Below are 10,130 nucleotides of genomic sequence, written 5' to 3'. Positions count from 1 at the left end.
AAGAGAGAGAGTGATGGGGTAGGTGGGGATCCTGTGGGGTCCACAGATCCTAAGGTGTCAAGGAAAAGTCATCCCTGCACCAAATGGCATGCAAAATTGCGTTTTTAGCCAATTTTGGCGTTAAACGCCGGGCTGGTGCCCATTTCTGGCGTTTAACGCCAGGTTCTTGCCCTTTCCTGGCGTTTAACGCTAGTCTGGTGCCTCTTTCTGGCGTTAAACGCCCAGAATGGTGCCAGACTGGGCGTTAAACGCCCACCTGCTAGCCTTACTGGCGTTTAAACGCCAGTAGGTTCTTCCTCCAGGGTGTGCTATTTTTCTTCCTGTTTTTCATTCTGTTTTTGCTTTTTCAATTGATTTTGTGACTTCTCATGATCATCAACCTACAAAATAAAATAAAATAGCAAAGGAAAATATATAAAATATAACATTGGATTGCTTCCCAACAAGCGCTTCTTTAATGTCAGTAGCTTGACAGAGGGCTCGCATGGAGCCTCACATTTTCTCAGAGCAATGTTGGAACCTCCCAACACCAAACTTAGAGTTTGAATGTGGGGGTTCAACACCAAACTTAGAGTTTGGTTGTGGCCTCCCAACACCAAACTTAGAGTTTGACTGTGGGGGCTCTGTTTGACTCTGATTTGAGAGAAGCTCTTCATGCTTCCTCTCCATGGTGACAGAGGGATATCCTTGAGCCTTAAACACAAAGGATTCTTCATTCACTTGAATGATAAGTTCTCCTCCATCAACATCAATCACAGCTTTTGCTGTGGCTAGGAAGGGTCTGCCAAGGATGATAGATTCATCCATGCACTTCCCAGTCTCTAGGACTATGAAATCAGCAGGGATGTAATGGTCTTCAATCTTTACCAGAACATCCCCTACAAGTCCATAAGCTTGTTTTCTTGAATTGTCTGCCATCTCTAGTGAGATTCTTGCAGCTTGCACCTCAAAGATCCCTAGCTTCTCCATTACAGAGAGAGGCATGAGGTTTACACTTGACCCTAAGTCACACAGAGCCTTCTTGAAGGTCAATGTGCCTATGGTACAAGGTATGGAGAACTTCCCAGGGTCCTGCCTCTTTTGAGGTAATTTCTGCCTAGACAAGTCATCCAATTCTTTGGTGAGCAAAGGAGGTTCATTCTCCCAAGTCTCATTTCCAAATAACTTGTCATTTAACTTCATGATTGCTCCAAGGTATTTAGCAACTTGCTCTTCAGTGACATACTCATCCTCTTCAGAGGAGGAATACTCATCAGAGCTCATGAAAGGCAGAAGTAAGTCCAATGGAATCTCTATGGTCTCATTTTGAGCCTCAGATTCCCATGGTTCCTCATTGGGGAACTCAGTGGAGGCTAGTGCACGCCCATTGAGGTCTTCCTCAGTGGCGTTCACTTCCTCTCCTTCCTCTCCAAATTCGGCCATGTTAATGGCCTTGCACTCTTTTTTTGGATTTTCTTCTGTATTGCTTGGAAGAGTACTAGGAGGGAGTTCAGTAATTTTCTTGCTCAGCTGTCCCACTTGTGCCTCCAAATTCCTAATGGAGGACCTTGTTTCAGTCATGAAACTTTGAGTGGTTTTGATTAGATCAGAGACCATGGTTGCTAAGTCAGAGTGGTTCTGCTTAGAATTCTCTGTCTGTTGCTGAGAAGATGATGGAAAAGGCTTGCCATTGCTAAACCTGTTTCTTCCACCATTATTGTTTTTGAAACCTTGTTGAGGTCTCTGTTGATCCTTCCATGAGAGATTTTGGTGATTTCTCCATGAAGAATTATAGGTGTTTCCATAGGGTTCTCCCATGTAATTCACCTCTTCCATTGAAGGGTTCTCAGGATCATAAGCTTCTTTTGCAGATGAAGCATCCTTAGTACTGCTTGGTGCATTTTGCATTCCAGACAGACTTTGAGAAATCAAATTGACTTGTTGAGTCAATATCTTGTTCTGAGCCAGAATGGCATTCAGAGCATCAATCTCAAGAACTCCTTTCTTCTGATTAGTCCCATTGTTCACAGGATTCCTTTCAGAAGTGTACATGAATTGGTTATTTGCAACCATTTCAATTAGTTCTTGAGCTTCTGTAGGCGTCTTCTTCAGATGAAGAGATCCTCCAGCAGAGCTATCCAAAGACATCTTGGATAGTTCAGAGAGACCATCATAGAAAATACCTATGATGCTCCATTCAGAAAGCATATCAGAGGGGCACTTTCTGATTAATTGTTTGTATCTTTCCCAAGCTTCATAGAGGGATTCTCCTTCCTTCTGTCTGAAGGTTTGGACTTCCACTCTAAGCTTACTCAATTTTTGAGGTGGAAAGAACTTTGCCAAGAAGGCATTGACTAGCTTTTCCCATGAGTCCAGGCTTTCTTTAGGTTGTGAGTCCAACCATGTCCTAGCTCTGTCTCTTACAGCAAAAGGGAATAGCATTAGTCTGTAGACCTCAGGGTCAACCCCATTAGTCTTGACAGTGTCACAGATTTGTAAGAATTCAGCTAAGAACTGATGAGGATCTTCCAATGGAAGTCCATGGAACTTGCAATTCTGTTGCATTAGAGAAACTAATTGAGGCTTAAGCTCAAAGTTGTTTGCTCCAATGGCAGGGATAGAGATGCTTCTCCCATAGAAGTCAGGAGTAGGTGCAGTAAAGTCACCCAGCACCTTCCTTGCATTGTTGGCATTGTTGTTGTTTTCGGCTGCCATGGGTTCTTCTTGTTTAAAGATTTCTGTTAGGTCCTCTACAGAGAGTTGTGCCTTAGCTTCTCTTAGCTTTCGCTTCAAGGTCCTTTCAGGTTCAGGGTCAGCTTCAACAAGAATGCTTTTGTCTTTGTTCCTTCTCATATGAAAGAGAAGAGAACAAGAAAATATGGAATCCTCTATGTCACAGTATAGAGATTCCTTGAGGTGTCAGAGGAAAAGAAAAATAGAAGGAAGAAGGAGAAGAATTCGAACTTAGTCAGATAGAGTTCGAACTGTGCATTGAGGAGGAGTGGTACTCTATAAATAGAAGGATGTGAGAAGAGGGGAAGAGCTTTTTCGAAAATTAATTAAAAAGATTTTAAAAGCATTTTGAAAAACTTTAATTTGATTTTCGAAAATCAAGATTGAGAAAGGGATCAAGTAATTTTTGAGAAAGATTTTGAAATTAGAAATCAAAAAGATTTGATTGAAAACTATTTTGAAAAAGATGAGGTTAAGAAGATATGATTGGTTTTAAAAAATATGTGATTGAGAAGATATGATTTGAAAACAATTTTAAAAAGATTTGATTTTAAAAATTAATGACTTGCCTAACAAGAAAAGATATGATTCAAACATTAAACCTTTCTCAACAGAAAAGGCAACATACTTGAAATGTTCAATCAAATCATTAATTGTTAGCAAGTATCTTTGAAAAAGGAAAGAAATTGATTTTGAAAATATTTGATTGAAAAGATATGATTTGAAAAAGATTTGATTTTGAAAAACTTTGAAAACTTGAAAAAAAATTGATTTGAAAACAAAATCCTCCTCCTTGTGCCATCCTGGCATTAAACGCCCAGAATGGTGCACATTCTGGCGTTTAACGCCCAATGCACTACCTTTTTGGGCGTTAAACGCCCAACCAGGCACCCTGGCTGGCGTTTAAACGCCAGTCTGTCCTTCTGCACTGGGCGTTTTGAACGCCCAGCTTTTTCTGTGTAATTCCTCTGCTGCATGTTCTGAATCTTCAGTTCCATGTACTATTGACTTGAAAATAGAACCAAGATCAAATAAACAATGCATGCAAGACATCAAACTTAAAATTAGACACTAGACTCAAACAAGAAACATAAAATATTTTTTTGGTTTTTATGATTTTGAAATTTTTTTTTTTTGGATTTTTCGAAAATTATATGGAAAAGAAAATAAAGGTATCAAAATTCTTAATGAGAATTCCAGGAATCATGCAATGTTAGTCTAAAGCTTTTAGTCTAAAGGATTTAGACATGGATAACCAAGCTTCAGCAGGACATTGCATTCAAGAGCTAAATTGATGATAATCAATCAGCTTTGGTGATGGTAAGATCATCACCTTGAAACACTAGAATTCATTCTTAAGAATTCTGAAAAATACCTAATCTAAGCAACAAGATGAACCGTAAGTTGTCCATACTCGAACAATCCCCGGCAACGGCGCCAAAAACTTGGTGCGCGAAATTGTGATCAATACTTTTCACAACTCAAATAATCCCCGGTAATGAATCCAAAAACTTGGTGTTCAATACCATGGCATAAACACAACTTCGCACAACTAACCAGCAAGTGCACTGGGTCGTCCAAGTAATAAACCTTACGCGAGTAAGGGTCGATCCCACGGAGATTGTTGGTATGAAGCAAGCTATGGTCACCTTGTAAATCTTAGTCAGGCAGACTCAAATGGGTATAGATGATGAATAAAACATAAAGATAAGATAGAGATACTTATGTAATTCATTGGTGGGAATTTCAGATAAGCGCATGAAGATGCTGTGTCCCTTCTGTCTCTCTGCTTTCCTACTGTCTTCATCCAATCCTTCTTACTCCTTTCCATGGCAAGCTTATGCAAGGGTTTCACCGTTGTCAGTGGCTACCTCCCATCCTCTCAATGGAAATGTTCAACGCACCCTGTCACGGCACGGCTATCCATCTGTCGGTTCTCGATCAGGCCGGAATAGAATCCATTGATTCTTTTGCATCTGTCACTAACGCCCCGCCTTCAGGAGTTTGAAGCACGTCATAGTCATTCAATCATTGAATCCTACTCAGAATACCACAGACAAGGTTAGACCTTCCGGATTCTCTTGAATGCCGCCATCAGTTCTTGCCTATACCACGAAGACTCTGATCTCACAGAATGGCTGGCTCGGTTGTCAGGCGATCAACCATGCATCGTGTATCAGGAATCCAAGAGATAAACATTAGAGCCTTGTTTGCTTGTAGAACAGAAGTGGTTGTCAGGCACTCGTTCATAGGTGAGAATGATGATGAGTGTCACATAATCATCACATTCATCATGTTCTTGGGTGCAAATGAATATCTTAGAACAAGAACAAGCGGAATTGAATAGAAGAACAATGGTAATTGCATTAATACTCGAGGTACAGCAGAGCTCCACACCTTAATCTATGGTGTGTAGAAACTCCACCGTTGAAAATACATAAGAACAAGGTCTAGGCATGGCCGTGAGGCCAGCCCCCAAATGATCTAAGAACTAGATGTCCAAAGATGAAAATACAATAGTAAAAGGTCCTATTTATAGGGAACTAGTAGCTTAAGAATTACAAAGATGAGTAAATGACATAAAATCCACTTCGGGCCCACTTGGTGTGTGCTTGGGCTGAGCATTGAAGCATTTTCGTGTAGAGACTCTTCTTGGAGTTAAACACCAGCTTTTGTGCCAGTTTGGGCGTTTAACTCCCACTTAGGTGCCAGTTCCGGCGTTTAACGCTGGAAATTCTGAAGGTGACTTTGAACGCCGGTTTGGGCCATCAAATCTTGGGCAAAGTATGGACTATCATATATTTCTGGAAAGCCCAGGATGTCTACTTTCCAACGCCGTTGAGAGCGTGCCAATTGGGCTTCTGTAGCTCCAGAAAATCCACTTCGAGTGCAGGGAGGTCAGAATCCAACAACATCTGCAGTCCTTTTCAGTCTCTGAATCAGATTTTTGCTCAGGTCCCTCAATTTCAGTCAGAAAATACCTGAAATCACAGAAAAACACAAAAACTCATAGTAAAGTCCAGAAAAGTGAATTTTAACTAAAAACTAATAAAAATATACTAAAAACTAACTAAATCCTACTGAAAACATACTAAAAACAATGCCAAAAAGCGTATAAATTATCCGCTCATCACAACACCAAACTTAAATTGTTGCTTGTCCTCAAGCAACTGAAAATCAAATAAGATAAAAAGAAGAGAATATACTATGGTCTCCAAATTATCAATGAAACTTTGCTCCAAATTAGATGAGCGGGACTAGTAGCTTTTTGCCTCCAAACAGTTTTGGCATCTCACTTTATCCTTTGAAATTCAGAATGATTGGCTTCTTTAGGAACTCAGAATCCAGATAGTGTTATTGATTTTCCTAGTTAAGTATGATGATTCTTGAACACAGCTACTTATTGAGTCTTGGCCGTGGCCCAAAGCACTCTGTCTTCCAGTATTACCACCGGATACATTCATGCCACAGACACATAATTGGGTGAACCTTTTCAGATTGTGACTCAGCTTTGCTAGAGTCCCTAATTAGAGGTGTCCAGGGTTCTTAAGCACACTCTTTTTGCCTTGGATCACAACTTTATTTCTTTCTTTTTCTCTTTCTCCTTTTTTCGTTTTTTTTTTGAATTCACTGCTTTTTCTTGCTTCAAGAATCATTTTTATGATTTTTCAGATCCTCAGTAACATGTCTCCTTTTTCATCATTCTTTCAAGAGCCAACAATTTTAACATTCATGAATAACAAATTCAAAAGACATATGCACTGTTTAAGCATACATTCAGAAAACAAAAAGTATTGTCACCACATCAAACTAATTAAGCTAGTTTTAAAGATGAATTCGAAATCCTGTACTTCTTGTTCTTTTGTGATAAAAACAGTTTTCATTTAAGAAAGGTGATGGATTCATAGGACATTCATAACTTTAAGGCATAGACACTAATGATCATAAGACACAAACATGGACAAACATAAGCTAAATTTTCGAAAAACAGGAAAATAAAGAACAAGGAGATTAATGAACGGGTCCACCTTAGTGATGGCGGCTTGTTCTTCCTCTTGAAGATCCTATGGAGTGCTTGAGCTCCTCAATGTCTCTTCTTTGTCTTTGTTGCTCCTCTCTCATGATTATTTGATCTTCTCTAAGTTCATGGAGGAGGATGGAATGTTCTTGGTGCTCCACCCTTAGTTGTCCCCTGTTGGAACTCAATTCTCCTAGGGAGGTGTTGATTTGCTTCCAATAGTTTTGTGGAGGAAAGTGCATCCCTTGAGGTATCTCAGGGATTTCATGAGGGGGAATTTCCTCATGCTTGCTCCATCCTTTTCTTAGTGATGGGCTTGAGGTCATGCCTTCTTAGTTAAACCGGCTTCCCTCTTGAATTTCTCTTCCATTGGGCGCCTCTTCACAGATATCTATGAGGACTTGGTCCAACCTTTGATCAAAGTTGACCCTTCTTCATGGCCACAACTTCATAGAAGTGGTCTTGATGCACCCTTGAGATGAATCTCTCCATCTCCCATGACTCGGAGGTAGAAGCTTTTGATTTCCCTTTCCTCTTTCTAGAGGTTTCTCCGGCCTTGGATGCCATAAATGGTTATGGAAAAACAAAAAGCACTGCTTTTACCACACCAAACTTAAAAGGTTTTCTCGTCCTCGAGCAAAAGAAGAAAGAAGAGAGTAGAAGAAGAAGAAATGAGAAAGAAGGGAATGGTTTAGTGTTCGGCCAAAAAGGGGAAGAAGTGGTGTTTAGGTTGTGGGAAAATGAAGGAGTGAAGATGGGCATATATAGGAGTGGGGGAAGGGTTATGGTTCGGCCATGGGAGGGTGAGTTTGGGAGGGAAAGTGGTTTGAATTTGAAGGGTGAGGTAGGTGGGGTTTTATGAAGGATGGATGTGAGTGGTGAAGAGAAAGATGGGATTTGATAGGTGAAGGGTTTTTGGGGAAGAGGTGTTGAGGTGATTGGTGAAGAAGAGAGAGAGTGATGGGGTAGGTGGGGATCCTGTGGGGTCCACAGATCCTAAGGTGTCAAGGAAAAGTCATTCTTGCACCAAATGGCATGCAAAATTGCGTTTTTAGCCAATTCTGGCGTTAAACGCCGGGCTGGTGCCCATTTCTGGCGTTTAACGCCAGGTTCTTGCCCTTTCCTGGCGTTTAACGCCAGTCTGGTGCCTCTTTCTGGCGTTAAACGCCCAGAATGGTGCCAGACTGGGCGTTAAACGCCCACCTGCTAGCCTTACTGGCGTTTAAACGCCAGTAGGTTCTTCCTCCAGGGTGTGCTATTTTTCTTCCTGTTTTTCATTCTGTTTTTGCTTTTTCAATTGATTTTGTGACTTCTCATGATCATCAACCTACAAAATAAAATAAAATAGCAAAGGAAAATATATAAAATATAACATTGGATTGCCTCCCAACAAGCGCTTCTTTAATGTCAGTAGCTTGACAGAGGGCTCGCATGGAGCCTCACATTTTCTCAGAGCAATGTTGGAACCTCCCAACACCAAACTTAGAGTTTGAATGTGGGGGTTCAATACCAAACTTAGGGTTTGGTTGTGGCCTCCCAACACCAAACTTAGAGTTTGACTGTGGGGGCTCTGTTTGACTCTGATTTGAGAGAAGCTCTTCATGCTTCCTCTCCACGGTGACAGAGGGATATCCTTGAGCCTTAAACACAAAGGATTCTTCATTCACTTGAATGATAAGTTCTCCTCCATCAACATCAATCACAGCTTTTGCTGTGGCTAGGAAGGGTCTGCCAAGGATGATAGATTCATCCATGCACTTCCCAGTCTCTAGGACTATGAAATCAGCAGGGATGTAATGGTCTTCAATCTTTACCAGAACATCCTCTACAAGTCCATAAGCTTGTTTTCTTGAATTGTCTGCCATCTCTAGTGAGATTCTTGCAGCTTGCACCTCAAAGATCCCTAGCTTCTCCATTACAGAGAGAGGCATGAGGTTTACACTTGACCCTAAGTCACACAGAGCCTTCTTGAAGGTCAATGTGCCTATGGTACAAGGTATGGAGAACTTCCCAGGGTCCTGCCTCTTTTGAGGTAATTTCTGCCTAGACAAGTCATCCAATTCTTTGGTGAGCAAAGGAGGTTCATTCTCCCAAGTCTCATTTCCAAATAACTTGTCATTTAACTTCATGATTGCTCCAAGGTATTTAGCAACTTGCTCTTCAGTGACATACTCATCCTCTTCAGAGGAGGAATACTCATCAGAGCTCATGAAAGGCAGAAGTAAGTCCAATGGAATCTCTATGGTCTCATTTTGAGCCTCAGATTCCCATGGTTCCTCATTGGGGAACTCAGTGGAGGCTAGTGCACGCCCATTGAGGTCTTCCTCAGTGGCGTTCACTTCCTCTCCTTCCTCTCCAAATTCGGCCATGTTAATGGCCTTGCACTCTTTTTTGGATTTTCTTCTGTATTGCTTGGAAGAGTACTAGGAGGGAGTTCAGTAATTTTCTTGCTCAGCTGTCCCACTTGTGCTCCAAATTCCTAATGGAGGACCTTGTTTCAGTCATGAAACTTTGAGTGGTTTTGATTAGATCAGAGACCATGGTTGCTAAGTCAGAGTGGTTCTGCTTAGAATTCTCTGTCTGTTGCTGAGAGATGATGGAAAGACTTGCCATTGCTAACCTATTTCTTCCACCATTATTGTTTTTGAAACCTTGTTGAGGTCTCTGTTGATCCTTCCATGAGAGATTTTGGTGATTTCTCCATGAAGAATTATAGGTGTTTCCATAGGGTTCTCCCATGTAATTCACCTCTTCCATTGAAGGGTTCTCAGGATCATAAGCTTCTTTTGCAGATGAAGCATCCTTAGTACTGCTTGGTGCATTTTGCATTCCAGACAGACTTTGAGAAATCAAATTGACTTGTTGAGTCAATATCTTGTTCTGAGCCAGAATGGCATTCAGAGCATCAATCTCAAGAACTCCTTTCTTCTGATTAGTCCCATTGTTCACAGGATTCCTTTCAGAAGTGTACATGAATTGGTTATTTGCAACCATTTCAATTAGTTCTTGAGCTTCTGTAGGCGTCTTCTTCAGATGAAGAGATCCTCCAGCAGAGCTATCAAGACATCTTGGATAGTTCAGAGAGACCATCATAGAAAATACCTATGATGCTCCATTCAGAAAGCATATCAGAGGGCACTTTCTGATTAATTGTTTGTATCTTTCCCAAGCTTCATAGAGGGATTCTCCTTCCTTCTGTCTGAAGGTTTGGACTTCCACTCTAAGCTTACTCAATTTTTGAGGTGGAAAGAACTTTGCCAAGAAGGCATTGACTAGCTTTCCCATGACTCCAGCTTTCTTTAGGTTGTGAGTCCAACCATGTCCTAGCTCTGTCTCTTACAGCAAAAGGGAATAGCATTAGTCTTAGACCTCAGGGTCAACCCCATTAGTCTTGACAGTG

General features: G+C 41.0%; 2 non-coding genes across 2 annotated transcripts; both read left to right on the top strand.

Annotated features, from left to right (window-relative positions):
• Window positions 1-2,181: 2,181 nt before the first annotated feature.
• LOC130952380 (small nucleolar RNA R71) lies at window positions 2,182-2,289 on the top strand. Its single transcript, XR_009074560.1, has one exon. It is a non-coding gene; the product is annotated as a small nucleolar RNA R71 (small nucleolar RNA).
• A 7,562-nt stretch (window positions 2,290-9,851) lies between these two features.
• On the top strand, window positions 9,852-9,958 carry LOC130952104 (small nucleolar RNA R71). The gene has a single exon (XR_009074284.1). It is a non-coding gene; the product is annotated as a small nucleolar RNA R71 (small nucleolar RNA).
• The last annotated feature ends 172 nt before the right edge of the window (window positions 9,959-10,130 follow it).

This window comes from Arachis stenosperma, chromosome 9 (genome assembly GCF_014773155.1).
Source record: "Arachis stenosperma cultivar V10309 chromosome 9, arast.V10309.gnm1.PFL2, whole genome shotgun sequence".
In the NCBI taxonomy this organism is placed as follows: Eukaryota; Viridiplantae; Streptophyta; class Magnoliopsida; order Fabales; family Fabaceae; genus Arachis; species Arachis stenosperma.
The sequence above is the reverse complement of the archived record's forward strand: the minus strand, read 5'-3'. Positions and strand labels throughout refer to the sequence as shown.